A 16,612-nucleotide genomic window follows, 5' to 3' on the forward strand; every position below is an offset into this window, starting at 1 on the left:
TTGGATATCTTCCATATCTTGCCTATTGTAAATAATGCTATAATAAACATAAGGGTTCATATATCTTTTTGAATTAGTATTTTTGTTTTTCTTGGAGTACTATATCTTATATTTCTATTTTTAATTTTTTGAGGAACTTGCATACTGATTTCCACAGTGGCTGTACCAATTTACATTCCCATCAACAATGCACAAGGGTTCCTTTATTCTCCACATCCTCACCAGTACTTGTTATTTTGTCTTTTTCATTCTAGCCATTCTGATAGGTCTCTGAAGTGAGATATATATATCACTGTTGTTTAGATTTGTAGTTCCCTAATGATTAGTGATGTTGAGCATCTTTTCATGTGTCTGTTAGCCATCTGGATGTCTTCTTTGGAAAAGTGTTTATTCATGTTTTCTGCCCATTTTTTAACTGGATTGTTTTGGGGGGTTGTATTGGAAAAGTTCTTTATAGATTTTGGATACTAATCCTTTATCAGATATGTCATTTACAGATATCTTCTCCCATTTCATAGGCTACCTTTTAGTTTTGTTGATTATTTCCTTTGCTGTGCTAAAGCTTTTCATCTTGATGAAGTCCCAGTAGTTCATTCTTGCTTTTGTTTCCCTTGCCTCCAAAGCTATGTCTAGTAAGAAGCTGCCATAGCTGAGATCAAAGAGGTTGCTGTCTGTGTTCCCATCTAGGATTTTGATGGCTTACTATCTCACATTTAGATCTTTCATGCATTTTGAATTTATTTTTGTGTATGGCATAAGGAAGTGGTCTAGTTTCATTCTTCTGTGTGTTGCTGTCCAGTTTTTCCAACACCATTTGTTGAAGAGACACTATCTTTTTTTCCATTGGATATTCTTTGCCACTTTTTTGAATATTAGATGACTGTATAGTTGTGGGTCCATTTCTGGGTTCTCTGTTCTATTCCATTGATCTATGTGTCTGTTTTTGTGCCAGTACCATACTGTCTTGATGACTAGAGCTTTGTAATATAGCTTAAAATCTGGAATGGTGAGCCTTCCAATTTAGTTTTGCTTTTTTAGAACTGCTTTGCTATTCAGGATCTTTTGCAGTTCCATATAAATTTTAGGATCGTTTGTTCCAGCTCTGTGAAAAATGCTGGTGGTTTTTTGATAGGGATTGCATTAAGTGTATAGATTGCTTTGGATAGCCTAGACATTTTAACAATGTTTGTTCTTCCAAACATGACCTGGAATGCTTTTCCATTTCTTTGTGTCCTCCTCCATTTTGGTCATAAGTGTTCTATAGTTTTCAGAGTACAGATCTTTACCTCTTTAGTTAAGTTTATTCCTAGATATCTTACTGGTTTTGCTGCAATTGCAAATGCGATTGATTACTTTATTCCTTTTTCTGCTGCTTTGTTATTGATATATAGAAATGCAACAAACATCTGCACGTTGATTTTATATCCTGCAACTTTGCTTAACTAGTTCTAGCGATTTTTTGATGAAGTCTTTCAGGTTTTCTACATAAACTATCTGTCATCTGCAAATAGTGAAAGCTTGATTTCTTCCTTGCTGATTTAGATGCCTTTTATTTCTTTTTGTTGTGTGATTGCTGAGGCTAAAAGTTCCGGTATTATGTTAAATGGTAATGGTTAGAGTGGACATCCTTGTCTCATTCCTGACCATAGGGAAAAGGCTCTAAGTTGTTCCCCATTGAGGAGAATATTAGCTCTGAGTCTTTTATATATGGTCTTTATTATGTAGCCCTTATATTTTTTTGAAGAAGAATTGCTCTATAAATAGGTGTAGATTTGGTGTTTCCTGGTGGCAGGTGAATTCAAGTTCTTCCTATGGTGTCATCCTAGACCAGAACTCCTTCACAAAATATTTTTTAAAAGAGTTGTAATGGGAAGATTTTTTCCAAACTCACAAGACAGGGAAAGATGATTTTCTTATTCTCTCAAGCCCAGTGCAAAGGGCTTTAGAACATTTGCCAGCATCAAGGTCAGCCCAGCAGTAAATTCATTATACACATACAAAATGAATGATTATCAAAACTCTGAGAAAAAAAGAATCTCTCCAAGCATTTCTATAGTCCACAAATGGCTGCTTAGATGACTGGTCCAAGGGAGCACTGAGGATAATCCATTATTGACACATTCTCTGAGAATGGTGAGGAGCTCACACTCTGAGAGCTGCAGGAACTCACACCTGTGGCGGTTTTTTCCTGTACATTGTAGGAGGGTAGGATGGAGTGAAGTGATATTATTGGGTACTCTGGAGGCTCAGAAACTTCAGTGGTTAAAAAAACAGAGGATCCCCATCAGTGTTGAGAGGAGTCCAGAAACTGCTTCTTCCTGTGCCACTAAGTGGATCTAAAATGTCAGCATTCCCTAAAATCATCAAAAAAGCTTGTGAAAACTCACATTGTTGGGCCCATTCCCAGTGCACAAGGCTGTGATACAATACAATTCATATGGATTAGGGTGTCAGGGATTTACATTTTTAATAAGTGCTTAGGTGACTTTGATTCTGCTCCACTGAGTCACTACTGCTTTACATCTAGTGCCACTGATGGAACAGAATATGTAAGAATTAAAACAGTTTAGGTAAAAAAGGAAACTGGCCATATAAAAGGAATACAATGTGACAATACCTAGCGTAATGCAGAAAATAGAAGATATCTAGCATATTCTTTTCCTCTACTTTGAATGGAATGCAGAAAATAGAGGACATGGGATGCCTGGGTGGCTCAGTATTTCAGCATCTGCCTTTGGCTCAGGACATTATCCCAGAGTCCCGGGATTGAATCCTACAACCGGCTTCCTGCAATGAGGTTGCTTCTCCCTCTGCCTCTATGGCTCTGCTTCTGTCTCTCTCTGTGGCTCTGATGAATAAATAAATAATATCGTTTAAAAAAGAAAGAAAAAAAGGGGATATCTGGCATATTGATTCCAACAATTTAAAGGAATAAATTCCATTTCTTTTCTTTCTAAGACAGAGGAAGAGAGAGAAGCAGGCTCCATAACTGGAGCCCGATGGGGTACACAGTCTGGGAATCCAGGATCACACCCTGGGATGAAGACACAAGCTAAACTGATGAGCTACCCAGAAGTTGCTGAAATTGAACTTGTAAAGAATATGTTACCACTGCCTCGGTTTTGCGGCACTCACGTGTACAGCACGCCTCGGGTCGGGGGAGGGTGGAACACAAATGACTCAGCCTGTCCCGATCATTCTCGCCCAATCACAGAGTCAGTTCCTCCACACCAATATGGACTGGTGACGTATGTGCAAATGCGCAAGAAAGCTCTTGCTACCTGTGGCTCTCCTTTCTCCCAGAAGGTGGATTCCTAGCTCCTGGCCTGACCTGTGGACATGGCTGTGTTTCCAGGGGAGTCCCACGGAGTCACTGGGCACCTCGTGCTCCCGAGATTGACGTGTGGAAGACGTGTGCGGCATGGCGCGTACCCAGCTCCACTGTGGCCGCTTGAAGCCGTGAATACACACCGAGGGCCTACTCTCCTTGCTCTGGAGGTTCACCATCTTTTGCTTTTTCATTGTTTCTTCTATTCTTTTCTTTTCTTTTCTTCCTCCAGCACGTTCTTGGAATCCGAAACCACTATAGTAGTTGAAAACGCTTTTGGGGAGTTGCTGCCTGACTCTCTTTCACAAGCACGCTGATTCTTGGGCCCAGCTTGATCTGTGGGACACTCCAGGGCCTCCTGCGGAGTCCCGTGGATCCTGCTGACCAGCCATGCCACCAGGGCTGATGTGAGAATGAACTTGTCCGGACAGTCAGGGCATTTCTCCCCGCCGCCGAGTTCACTGTGGCCGATGAAAACAGAGGTCAAGGAAAGCTTGCGCGCTGTCCTTGGATTTGGTGCTTCAGAATCTTTTGCTTTCCTGTGCGTGGAATCCTAATTCCATTGATATTGTTGAAGTCTCTCTCATGAGCCCGCTCCCTGCCCTCCTGGTACTCAGGATTTTCCCTGGCCCCGGCCTGATCTGTGGCCCATTCTAGTGCCCCTGGGGAGTCCCGTGGGTCCTGCCGACCAGCCATCCCACCAGGGAGGTTGTAAGAAGACGAGTATACCTACGTTCAGGGCATGTCTCCTTATGCCCAGGCTCGCTGTGGCTGATGAAACCAGAGTTCTGGGAATGCTCGCCTGCTCTCCTTGGCTCGGGTACCCCAGAGTCCTTTGGTTTTCTCTGTTAGGAACGCTGATTCCGTTGACATTGTTGAAATCGCTCTCGTGAGCCTCCTGCCGGGCCCTCTTTCCGAAGCAGGCTGATTCTTGGACCAAGCCTGATCTGCAGGCCGGTTCATTGCCTCCTGAGGATTCCCGTGGTTCCAACGCTTGATCTTAGGCAAAAGGCCGATTATCAATAGTCCCTTGGGTCCTGCTGACCAGCCATCCAACCAGGAATGATGTGAGAATACCAGTGGACCTACGTTCAGGGCATTTCTCCCCGTCCCCCTGTACCCTGTGGCCGATGATAGCAGGTTTCCGGGAGGGCTTGCATGCTCCTCTTGGGTTTGGTGCTCCAGAGTCCTTTGGTTCCTTCCCTTGGGAATCCTAATTCCACTGATCCTGTTGAAGTCCGTCTGGGGAGCCTACTGCCCGGCCCTCTTTGAAAGCACACTGATTCCCGGCCACCGCATGATCTATCTGCCGTTCCTTTGCCTCCTGGGGAGTCCTGTGGGGCCTGCTGACCAGCCACCCCACCAGAAGATGTCAGAGTACTAGTGTACCGACGGTGAGGATATGTCTCCTTATGCCCAGGTTCGCTGTGGCTGATGAAACCAGAGTTCTGGGAAAGCTCGCCTGCTCTCCTTGGCTTGGGTACCCCAGAGTCCTTTGGTTTCCCCTGTTTGGAATGCTAATTCCGTTGATATTGTTGAAATCTCTCTCGTGAGCCTCCTGCTGGTCCCTCTTTCAGAAGCAGGCTGATTCTTGGAGGAAACCTGATTGCTGTCCCTGCTTGGTATGTGGGACGTTCCAGTACCCCCAGGGGAGTCCAGTGGGGCCTGCTCACCAGCCTTCCCACCGGGGATGATGTGACAATTCTAGTGTACCTATGTTCAGGATATTTGTCCCCGTCCCCCAGCTCGCTGTGAACTGTGAAACCAGAGTTGGGTGAAAGCTCGCCTGCTCTCCTTGCCTTTGGTGCTCCAGAGTCCTTTTGTTCTTCCGTTTGGAATCCTAAAGCCATGCCTCTTGTGGAAGTCCCTCTCGTGAGCCTGATGCCGGCCCGCTTTAGAAGCAGGCTGATTCCTAGCCCCAGTCTGATCTGTGGGAAGTTCCAGTGCCTTCTGGGGAGTCCCGTGGGGCCTGCTCACCAGCCATCCAATCAGGAGTGATGGGAGAATCCTTGGGTTCCTAGTTCAGGGCATTTCTCCCCATCCCCAGGTTCACTGTGGCCGGTAGAAGCAGGGTATTGGATAACTCGAGTGCTCTCTGTGGTCTGGTGCTCCTGAGCCTCTGGGTTTCTTGTGTTTGGAAACCAAATTCAGTCGATATTGTTGAAGTCTCACTCATGAGCCTGCTGCTTGGCCCTCTTTCAGAAGTCGGCTGATTGCTGTCCCTGCTTGGTATGTGGGACGTTCCAGTGCCTCCTGGGGAGTCCAGTGGGGCCTGCTTACTAAATTTCCCAATGGGGATGATGTGACAATTCTAGTGTATCTACATTCAGGGTATGTCTCCCCATCCCCCTGCTTGCAGTGGCACGTGAAACCCGAGTTGGGTGAAAGCTCTCATGCTCTCCTTGGCTTTGGTGCTCCAGAGTCTCTTTGTTATTTCCGTTTGGAATCCTAATCCATGCCTATTGTGGAGGTCCTTCTCTTGAGCCTGATGCGGGCCCGCTTTAGAATCAGGCTGACTCCAAGCCCCAGTCTGATCTGTGGGACGTTCCAGTGCCTTCACGGGAATCCCTTGGGCCCTGCTGACCAGCCATCCCAACGGGGATGATGTGAGAATGAACATGTCCGTACAGTCAGGGCATTTCTCCCCATCCCCGTGTTCACTGTGGCCGATGAAAACAGAGGTCTAGGAAAGCTTGCGTGCTGTCCTTGGATTTGGTGCTTCAGACTCTTTTGCTTTCCTGTGTTTGGAATCCTAATTCCATTGATATTGTTGAAGTCTCTCTCATGAGCCCGCTCCATGCCCTCATCGTACTCAGGCTTTTCCCTGGCCCCAGCCTGATCTGTGGCCGTTCTAGTGCCCCTGTGAAATCCCGTGGGTCCTGCCGAACAGCCATCCCACCAGGAATGATGTAAGAAGACGAATGTACCTACGTTCAGGGCATGTCTCCTCATTCCCAGGTTCGCTGTGGCTGAAGAAACCAAGGTATAGGGAAAGCTCGCACGCTCTCCTTGGCTGTGGATCTCAGGAGTCCTTTGGTTTCTTCTGTTTGGAAAACTCATTCCTTTGATATTGTTGAAATCTCTCTCGTGAGCCTGCTGCGGGGCCCTCTTTCCGAAGCAGGCTGAGTACTCACAACAGCCTGATCTGTGGGTCTTTCTGTGGCCTCCTTGGGAGGCCCATGTGTCCTGCTGACCAGCCACCAACCAGGGATGATGTGACAATTCTAGTGTACCTACGTTCAGGGTATTAACCCCCGTTCCCCTGCTCGCTGTGGCCCGTGAAACCAGAGTTCTGGGAAAGCCTGCACGCTCTCCCTGGCTTGGATGCCCCAGAGTCCTTTGGTTTCCTCTGTTTGGAATGATAATTCCATTGGTATTGTTGAAATCGATCTCCTGAGCCTCCTGGTCCCTTCGTTCAGAACCTGGCTGATTCTTGGACGAAGCCTGATCTACGGGCCGGTCCATTGTCTCCGGGGGAGTCCCGTGGGTCCTGCTCACCAGCCATCCCACCAGGGATGATGGTAGAATACTTGGGTACCCAGTTCAGGGCATTTCTCCCTACCCCCAGGGTCACTGTGTCCCGTAGAAGCAGTGTATTGGATAACCCGAGTGTTCTCCATGGCTCTGTCGGTCCAGAGCCTTTGGGTTTCCTGTGTCTGGAAACCTAATTCAATTGATATTGTTGAAGTCTCACTCATGAGCCTGCTGCTTGGCCCTCGTTCAGAAGGAAGCTGATTGCTGTCCCTGCCTGGTATGTGGGTCGTTCTGGTGCGCCCAGGGGAGTCCAGTGGGGCCTGCTCACCAGCCTTCCCGCCAGGGATGATGTGACAATTCCAGTGTACCTACGTTCAGGGTATTTCCCCCCATCCCCCAGCTCGCTGTGGCCCGTGAAACAAGAGTTGGGTGAAAGCTCTCATGCTCTCCTTGGTTTTGGTGCTCCAGAGTCCTTTTGATCCTTCCATTTGGAATCCTAAATCCATGCCTATTGTTGAAAAGCCTCTCTTGAGCTGATGCCGGCCCTCTTGGGGAGCAGGCTGCTTACTAGCCCCAGCCTGATCTGTGGGACGTTCCAGTGCCTCCTGGGGAGTCCCGTGGGTCCTGCTGACCAGCCATCCCACCACGGATGATGTGAAAATGAACTTGTCCGTACAGTCAGGGCATTTCTCCCCATCCCCGAGTTCACTGTGGCCGATGAAAACAGAGGTCTAGGAAAGCTTGTGCGCTCTCCTTGGATTTGGTGCTTCAGATTCTTTTGCTTTTTTCTGTGGAAACCTAATTCCATTGATATTGTTGAAATCTCTCTCATGAGCCCGCTCCCTGTCGTCTTCGTACTCAGGCTTTTCCCTGGCCCCAGCCTGAACTGTGGCCCGTTCTAGTGCCCCTGGGAAGTCCCGTGGGTCCTGCCGACCAGCCATCCCACCAGGGATGATGTAAGAAGACGAGTGTACCTACGTTCAGGGCATGTCTCCTTATGCCTAGGTTCGCTGTGGCTGATGAAAGCAGAGTTCTGGGAAACCCCGCCTGGTCTCCTTGGCTTGGGTGCCCCAGAGTCCTTTGGTTTCTTCTTTTTGGAATGCTAATTCCGTTGATATTGTTGAAATCGGTCTCGTGAGCCTGCCTCGGGGCCCTCTTTCCGAAGCAGGCTGATTTCTCACAACAGCCTCATCTGTCGCTCTTTCTGTTGCCTCCTCGGGAGTCCCCTGGATCCTGCTGACCAGCCGCCAACCAGCGATGATGTGAGAATACCAGTGGACCTACGTTCAGGGCTTTTCTCCACGTCCCCCTGTTCGCTGTGGCGGATGAAACCAGGTTTCCGGGAGGGCCCGCATGCTCCCCTGCCTTTGGGGCTCCAGAGTCCTTTGGTGTCCTGCGTTTGGAAACCATATCCATTGATACTGTTGGAATCTCTTTCGTGAGCCTGCTGCCTGGACCTCTTTCCGAAACAGGCTGGCAGGCAACAGTGTCCGATGAAAGCAAAATGTTTGGAAACCATGCCTTTTCTCCTTGGCTTTGCTCTGCAGTAATCCCTTGTTTTCCACACCTGGTATCCTAATTCCATCCATATTGTTGGACTATCTGACGTGAAGCTACGAGAGCTACGGCCTAGCCCCCTTTCAGCAGGCCGATTGCCCCCTGCAGAGTGATCTGTGGAGTGCAGGGCTCCTGGGGCAGTCCCGTGGGCCGTGCCTCACCTGGTGTGCCCACCGGGCATATGTGAGCACGTGCGCACTTGGCAGTCCCTTCGCCCCGTCCCCATGTTCCCTGTGGCAGCGGAACCCACAGTCTTCAGGAAGAGCAGCTGCGCTTGCTGGCTTTGCTGATGCAAACGACCCTTCTTTCGTGTATCTGCTATCCCCGTTCCGTTCGTGTACATGCCATGCCTCTTCTGAATTTGGTGTCCTGGCCTCTTTAGCAGCCTGCTCCCTTTGTGCTGGCCTGATCAAGGCATTTCTGATGCCCTTCTTCAAAAAGTGGAACGTTGAAGCCGAATCTCGTGCGGGTTGAATGTTGAGATTCCCAAAAGGAAGCGATGCAGAGAGTAGTTTTCTCCAACTTCGGCTCTCGAGGCCTCCTGGGAGGGCTTCTCGCAGAACCACGTTGCCTCCAGCCATCCCTCCGTCCTTCTGATTAGGTAGGTCGGGGTAGGTGGGCTGAAGGTTTTGCCATCTCTCTCCCAGTACCGAAGCACGGGGTGGTCGTGACAGGGGCCTCCCTGTGGGAACCAGCGGTCCTCTGGTGTGTTAAGTTCCAGGGAAGCCAATACAACGGTCGTGTGTATTGGAGGCTGGACCAGCGGACACCGTCTGTTCTTTTCTCTCTCTGTCTGTCTCTGTCTTTGCCTCTCGCTCATTCTCTCTCTCTCTGCCTCTGTCTCTCTCTCCCTCACTCTCTCCCTTTTTTTTTTTTCTTCTAATATTCCGGTGGGAATTCTCAGGTTCCTGATATGCATTCCAGGTCCGTGGGCATGTGGGGGCCAGCCGCCCCTGCATGTATGGTATAGTTCTGAGAAGACGCTGGGCTCTTAACAGTGCCGCCGCTGTTGGCCATTGCAGTTTGACCGCTAGGGCTTAGCTCAGTCCCCTGTTGAGAGCTCTCCCCCGAGTCTGGAGTCTGGTCACGTGCCAAGTAGCGGGAGCTAGGGTGTGGTGGACCAGGCATCAGAGTAATGCTGATAGTTGTCATCTCGTTGCAGCTTCAGAGCCTGGGCAAGGTATGAGCGTGTGACCATCTTGCAAGAAGGGAACCGAGGATCGCAAACACCTGATTTTCTTCAGGCCACACCGCCAGTTGGCGGCAGGGCTGGGCAGGGCTCGGCAGGGGTACGCCATGCTCCCCGAGGTCTCCTAGAATGATGGGAAGACTCACGTCGCCTACTGTGGTGCCTCCAGCTACAGGATGGCCGAAGGCCCTGCGGATTGCCCGTGGCACGGTAAGCCGTCTCCCTTGAGCTGTCGGGTTGTTTCTCAAACGCGCGCGTGCATCGTGTCTGTGCGCAGGGGGATGGCGGGACCCCCTGGTGTACTGCGGGTGTGGGAGCCTCCGTGTGTCCGTGTGGACCTTGGCCTTTTGCACGTTTGAAACGTGGGGAGGGGACGAGCAATGAGAGCTGCTGTGCCGTGGACCACGAGTTGTCCTGAGGCGCTCCTCCGTCTCGTTTCAGTTTCTCTTCGGGGGCCAGGTGTGCAACCAGGCCCCGCGCCGCCGTGCTGGCAGCTGAGGGTCTGAGAGGACTTTGCTTGGGCCACGGGACAAAGAAGTGTCAGACGTCCGAGTGGGACCTGGAGAGCCGGGACCCGGAACCCGTGCTCCTGAGCGGGATGGAGTGGAGGTTTCCCGGCACGCAGAGGTGCTGCCTGGTCCGTGTCCTCCCGGGCGGGGCGGCGTCTTGTCCGAGGTGCCCCTGAGGCCACAGCAGTGCGCAGCCACCACTGCTTTGTGGTCTCCTGTCAGAAAGGACGTGACGGCCCCGGGGGTTGCGTGCAGGTAGAGGCCTGGTGAGTGAAGGTCTCGTGGGTCAGTCGTACGCCCGGAAGCCTGCATCCGAGTGGATGTTGCAAGCGGCAGCTCCTCCACGTTGGCGTCTGGCCCGAGACCGCCGCGGCCGAAGGCAGAAGCTGGGGACTTGCGCGTGTGAAGTGAGGGGACGCACGGTCTTGCCAGAGGACCTGGCCACGGGCGGTGCTGCAGCCATCGGCCCTTCGCTCAGCGAGGCGATGTCGACGGGCTGAGAGCCTGTGCCGGCCGTTGCCGGCCTCCCGGGGGTTTTCGCCAAGCTCAGGAGGCAAGGGGACGAGGCGGCGTTTCCCTTTGCCTCGGGCCGCTTGCCAGGAGCTCCAGGGCCTCTGCCGGCCCTCGGGGCCAGCCCAGCAGTTAAACTCCTCGCAGACGCAGCGCGTGAGTGGTCTTCAAACCTCTGCAAGAGGAGAGGCTGTCTGGGAAGGCAGCCTGTGTCCCGAGACGGCTGTGTTCGGACGCCTGCTGCCAGGCAGGCGCTGCCGAGAGGATCCGCTATGGACGCCTTCCCGACGCCGACGAGGCGCTCACCACTGCCACCGCCAGCGCCCCGTCCCCCTCCCGGAGGAAGCCGCGGGAACTCAGAGCTCTGGGGCTTTGTCCTGCCTGCACCTTCTTGGCCGCTCCGGAGGCTCGCGCGCGTTTCCGTGGCCAAGGAGGGTGCTCTTCTTTGGTCACAGCGTCCCGGTGAGTGCTTCGTCCTGTGCTCCTGGGCCTAGATCTGACTGGTACGATTGTGGTTTTGATCACCGGGGAGGCGTGTGACAACTCCCATTGCTGGTCCCCTGCTCCACCCCCAGATTTTCTGACACGGCACACCAAAGGGCTAAGGGGTGGGACGTGGGCGTTCTGCGATTCCAGCGGGTCCTTTGGTGGCCTTGAGGCTGCTCCTCTGGGCCGCCCCAACATTATCTGCTGGGGCTGGTGTTGGAAGGCAGATGATCTGCGAACTTCATCACCACGGGTAACCCGGGAAGAGGGCCGGGCCTGAGCGCCCTCGGTCTGAGTGTCCCCAGTGTCCCGAATGCCCGAGCGGGCAGCAGGCGTCTCGCCATTTGTTTTGCCCCTGGCTCTCCGAGGAATCCGACAAATCCATCTCAAGAGAACACGTCCAAAGGGAAGTGGGATTTCCCACTAGTGCCAATTAGTCGACACGTCTTTATTCTCTGAGCCCCGTCCAACATCTCCCGCAGTTCATCCATTCCCCCCCTAACCCACAAAGCACACCAACCCCAACCCCCCCCACCCCCCGCGCCCCCGATGACAGGTAACCCATTGCGGCAACGTGATCACGCCGGGCACGCTGAAATTTGCTGTTTGAACAGCGCGTTGCCACTGCCTCGGTTTTGCGGCACTCACGTGTACAGCACGCCTCGGGTCGGGGGAGGGTGGAACACAAGTGACTCAGCCTGTCCCGAATCATTCTCGCCCAATCACAGAGTCAGTTCCTCCACACCAATATGGACTGGTGACGTATGTGCAAATGCGCAAGAAAGCTCTTGCTACCTGTGGCTCTCCTTTCTCCCAGAAGGTGGATTCCTAGCTCCTGGCCTGACCTGTGGACATGGCTGTGCTTCCAGGGGAGTCCCACGGAGTCACTGGGCACCTCGTGCTCCCGAGATTGACGTGTGGAAGACGTGTGCGGCATGGCGCGTACCCAGCTCCACTGTGGCCGCTTGAAGCCGTGAATACACACCGAGGGCCTACTCTCCTTGCTCTGGAGGTTCACCATCTTTTGCTTTTTCATTGTTTCTTCTATTCTTTTCTTTTCTTTTCTTCCTCCAGCACGTTCTTGGAATCCGAAACCACTATAGTAGTTGAAAACGCTTTTGGGGAGTTGCTGCCTGACTCTCTTTCACAAGCACGCTGATTCTTGGGCCCAGCTTGATCTGTGGGACACTCCAGGGCCTCCTGCGGAGTCCCGTGGATCCTGCTGACCAGCCATGCCACCAGGGCTGATGTGAGAATGAACTTGTCCGGACAGTCAGGGCATTTCTCCCCGCCGCCGAGTTCACTGTGGCCGATGAAAACAGAGGTCAAGGAAAGCTTGCGCGCTGTCCTTGGATTTGGTGCTTCAGAATCTTTTGCTTTCCTGTGCGTGGAATCCTAATTCCATTGATATTGTTGAAGTCTCTCTCATGAGCCCGCTCCCTGCCCTCCTGGTACTCAGGATTTTCCCTGGCCCCGGCCTGATCTGTGGCCCATTCTAGTGCCCCTGGGGAGTCCCGTGGGTCCTGCCGACCAGCCATCCCACCAGGGAGGTTGTAAGAAGACGAGTATACCTACGTTCAGGGCATGTCTCCTTATGCCCAGGCTCGCTGTGGCTGATGAAACCAGAGTTCTGGGAATGCTCGCCTGCTCTCCTTGGCTCGGGTACCCCAGAGTCCTTTGGTTTTCTCTGTTAGGAACGCTGATTCCGTTGACATTGTTGAAATCGCTCTCGTGAGCCTCCTGCCGGGCCCTCTTTCCGAAGCAGGCTGATTCTTGGACCAAGCCTGATCTGCGGGCCGGTTCATTGCCTCCTGAGGATTCCCGTGGTTCCAACGCTTGATCTTAGGCAAAAGGCCGATTATCAATAGTCCCTTGGGTCCTGCTGACCAGCCATCCAACCAGGAATGATGTGAGAATACCAGTGGACCTACGTTCAGGGCATTTCTCCCCGTCCCCCTGTACCCTGTGGCCGATGATAGCAGGTTTCCGGGAGGGCTTGCATGCTCCTCTTGGGTTTGGTGCTCCAGAGTCCTTTGGTTCCTTCCCTTGGGAATCCTAATTCCACTGATCCTGTTGAAGTCCGTCTGGGGAGCCTACTGCCCGGCCCTCTTTGAAAGCACACTGATTCCCGGCCACCTCATGATCTATCTGCCGTTCCTTTGCCTCCTGGGGAGTCCTGTGGGGCCTGCTGACCAGCCACCCCACCAGAAGATGTCAGAGTACTAGTGTACCGACGGTGAGGATATGTCTCCTTATGCCCAGGTTCGCTGTGGCTGATGAAACCAGAGTTCTGGGAAAGCTCGCCTGCTCTCCTTGGCTTGGGTACCCCAGAGTCCTTTGGTTTCCCCTGTTTGGAATGCTAATTCCGTTGATATTGTTGAAATCTCTCTCGTGAGCCTCCTGCTGGTCCCTCTTTCAGAAGCAGGCTGATTCTTGGAGGAAACCTGATTGCTGTCCCTGCTTGGTATGTGGGACGTTCCAGTACCCCCAGGGGAGTCCAGTGGGGCCTGCTCACCAGCCTTCCCACCGGGGATGATGTGACAATTCTAGTGTACCTATGTTCAGGATATTTGTCCCCGTCCCCCAGCTCGCTGTGAACTGTGAAACCAGAGTTGGGTGAAAGCTCGCCTGCTCTCCTTGCCTTTGGTGCTCCAGAGTCCTTTTGTTCTTCCGTTTGGAATCCTAAAGCCATGCCTCTTGTGGAAGTCCCTCTCGTGAGCCTGATGCCGGCCCGCTTTAGAAGCAGGCTGATTCCTAGCCCCAGTCTGATCTGTGGGAAGTTCCAGTGCCTTCTGGGGAGTCCCGTGGGGCCTGCTCACCAGCCATCCAATCAGGAGTGATGGGAGAATCCTTGGGTTCCTAGTTCAGGGCATTTCTCCCCATCCCCAGGTTCACTGTGGCCGGTAGAAGCAGGGTATTGGATAACTCGAGTGCTCTCTGTGGTCTGGTGCTCCTGAGCCCCTCTGGGTTTCTTGTGTTTGGAAACCAAATTCAGTCGATATTGTTGAAGTCTCACTCATGAGCCTGCTGCTTGGCCCTCTTTCAGAAGTCGGCTGATTGCTGTCCCTGCTTGGTATGTGGGACGTTCCAGTGCCTCCTGGGGAGTCCAGTGGGGCCTGCTTACTAAATTTCCCAATGGGGATGATGTGACAATTCTAGTGTATCTACATTCAGGGTATGTCTCCCCATCCCCCTGCTTGCAGTGGCACGTGAAACCCGAGTTGGGTGAAAGCTCTCATGCTCTCCTTGGCTTTGGTGCTCCAGAGTCTCTTTGTTATTTCCGTTTGGAATCCTAATCCATGCCTATTGTGGAGGTCCTTCTCTTGAGCCTGATGCGGGCCCGCTTTAGAATCAGGCTGACTCCAAGCCCCAGTCTGATCTGTGGGACGTTCCAGTGCCTTCACGGGAATCCCGTGGGCCCTGCTGACCAGCCATCCCAACGGGGATGATGTGAGAATGAACATGTCCGTACAGTCAGGGCATTTCTCCCCATCCCCGTGTTCACTGTGGCCGATGAAAACAGAGGTCTAGGAAAGCTTGCGTGCTGTCCTTGGATTTGGTGCTTCAGACTCTTTTGCTTTCCTGTGTTTGGAATCCTAATTCCATTGATATTGTTGAAGTCTCTCTCATGAGCCCGCTCCATGCCCTCATCGTACTCAGGCTTTTCCCTGGCCCCAGCCTGATCTGTGGCCGTTCTAGTGCCCCTGTGAAATCCCGTGGGTCCTGCCGAACAGCCATCCCACCAGGGATGATGTAACAAGTCGAGTGTACCTACGTTCAGGGCATGTCTCCTCATTCCCAGGTTCGCTGTGGCTGAAGAAACCAAGGTATAGGGAAAGCTCGCACGCTCTCCTTGGCTGTGGATCTCAGGAGTCCTTTGGTTTCTTTTGTTTGGAAAACTCATTCCGTTGATATTGTTGAAATCTCTCTCGTGAGCCTGCTGCGGGGCCCTCTTTCCGAAGCAGGCTGAGTACTCACAACAGCCTGATCTGTGGGTCTTTCTGTGGCCTCCTTGGGAGGCCCATGTGTCCTGCTGACTAGCCACCAACCCGGGATGATGTGACAATTCTAGTGTGCCTACGTTCAGGGTATTACCTCCCATTCCACTGCTCGCTGTGGCCCGTGAAACCAGAGTTCTGGGAAAGCTCGCACGCTCTCCTTGGCTTGGGTGCCCCAGAGTCCTTTGGTTTCCTCTGTTTGGAATGATAATTCCATTGGTATTGTTGAAATCGATCTCCTGAGCCTCCTCCAGACAGGCCTTCTTTCCGAAGCAGGCTGATTCTTGGACGAAGCCTGATCTACGGGCCGGTCCATTGTCTCCTGGGGAGTCCCGTGGGGCCTGCTCACCAGCCATCCCACCATGGATGATGGGAGAATCCTTGGGATCCTAGTTCAGGGCATTTCTCCCTACCCCCAGGTTCACTGTGGCCAGTAGAAGCAGGGTATTGGATCACTCGATTGTTCTCCGTGGCTCTGGTGGTCCAGAGCCTTTGGGTTTCCTGTGTTTGGAAACCTAATTCAATTGATATTGTTGAAGTGTCACTCATGAGCCTGCTGCTTGGCCCTCTTTGGGAAGGAGGCTGATTGCTGTCCCTGCCTGGTATGTGGGATGTTCCAGTGCCCCCAGGGGAGTCCAGTGAGGCTTGCTCACAATACTTCCCACCGGGGATTTTGTGACAATTCTAGTGTATCTACGTTCAGGATATGTCCCCCCGTCCCCCTGCTCACCCTGGCCCCTTGAAACTGAGTTGGGTGAAAGCTCGCATGCTCCTTAGCAGTGGTGTCCAGAGCCTTTTGTTTCTTCTGTTTAGAATCCTAAAACCATGCCTATTCTTGAAGTCCCTCTCGTGAGCCTGATGCGGGCCCGCTTTAGAAGCAGGCTGATTCCTTGCCCCAGCCTGATCTGTGGGACGTTCCAGTGCCTTCTGGGAAGTCCCGTGGGTCCTGCTGACCAGCCAACCCACCAGGGGTATAATGAGAATGAACTTGTCCGGACAGTCAGGGCATTTCTCTCCGTCGCCGAGTTCACTGTGGCCGATGAAAACAGAGGTCAAGGAAAGCTTGCGTGCTGTCCTTGGATTTGGTGCTTCAGACTCTTTTGCTTTCCTGTGTTTGGAATCCTAATTCCATTGATATTGTTGAAGTCTCTCTCATGAGCCCGCTCACTGCCCTCATCGTACTCAGGCTTTTCCCTGGCCCCAGCCTGATCTGTGGCCGTTCTAGTGCCCCTGTGAAATCCCGTGGGTCCTGCCGAACAGCCATCCCACCAGGGATGATGTAACAAGTCGAGTGTACCTACGTTCAGGGCATGTCTCCTCATTCCCAGGTTCGCTGTGGCTGAAGAAACCAAGGTATAGGGAAAGCTCGCCCGCTCCCCTTGGCTGTGGTTCTCAGGAGTCCTTTGGTTTCTTCTGTTTGGAAAACTCATTCCTTTGATATTGTTGAAATCTCTCTCGTGAGCCTGCTGCGGGGCCCTCTTTCCGAAGCAGGCTGAGTACTCACAACAGCCTGATCTGTGGGTCTTTCTGTGGCCTCCTTGGGAGGCCCATGTGTCCTGCT

At 52.4% G+C, this 16,612-nt stretch overlaps 1 long non-coding RNA gene across 1 annotated transcript in view; it reads left to right on the forward strand.

Annotated features, from left to right (window-relative positions):
* LOC140627922 (uncharacterized) overlaps nt 1-3,354 on the forward strand; it is a 151,059-nt gene extending 147,705 nt beyond the window's left edge. Inside the window, exon 5 of the long non-coding RNA XR_012026419.1 lies at nt 2,959-3,354. This is a non-coding gene — a long non-coding RNA (uncharacterized lncRNA). The remainder of the gene's footprint in view (nt 1-2,958) is intronic.
* The last annotated feature ends 13,258 nt before the right edge of the window (nt 3,355-16,612 follow it).

This window comes from Canis lupus, chromosome X (genome assembly GCF_048164855.1).
Source record: "Canis lupus baileyi chromosome X, mCanLup2.hap1, whole genome shotgun sequence".
NCBI lineage: Eukaryota > Metazoa > Chordata > Mammalia > Carnivora > Canidae > Canis > Canis lupus.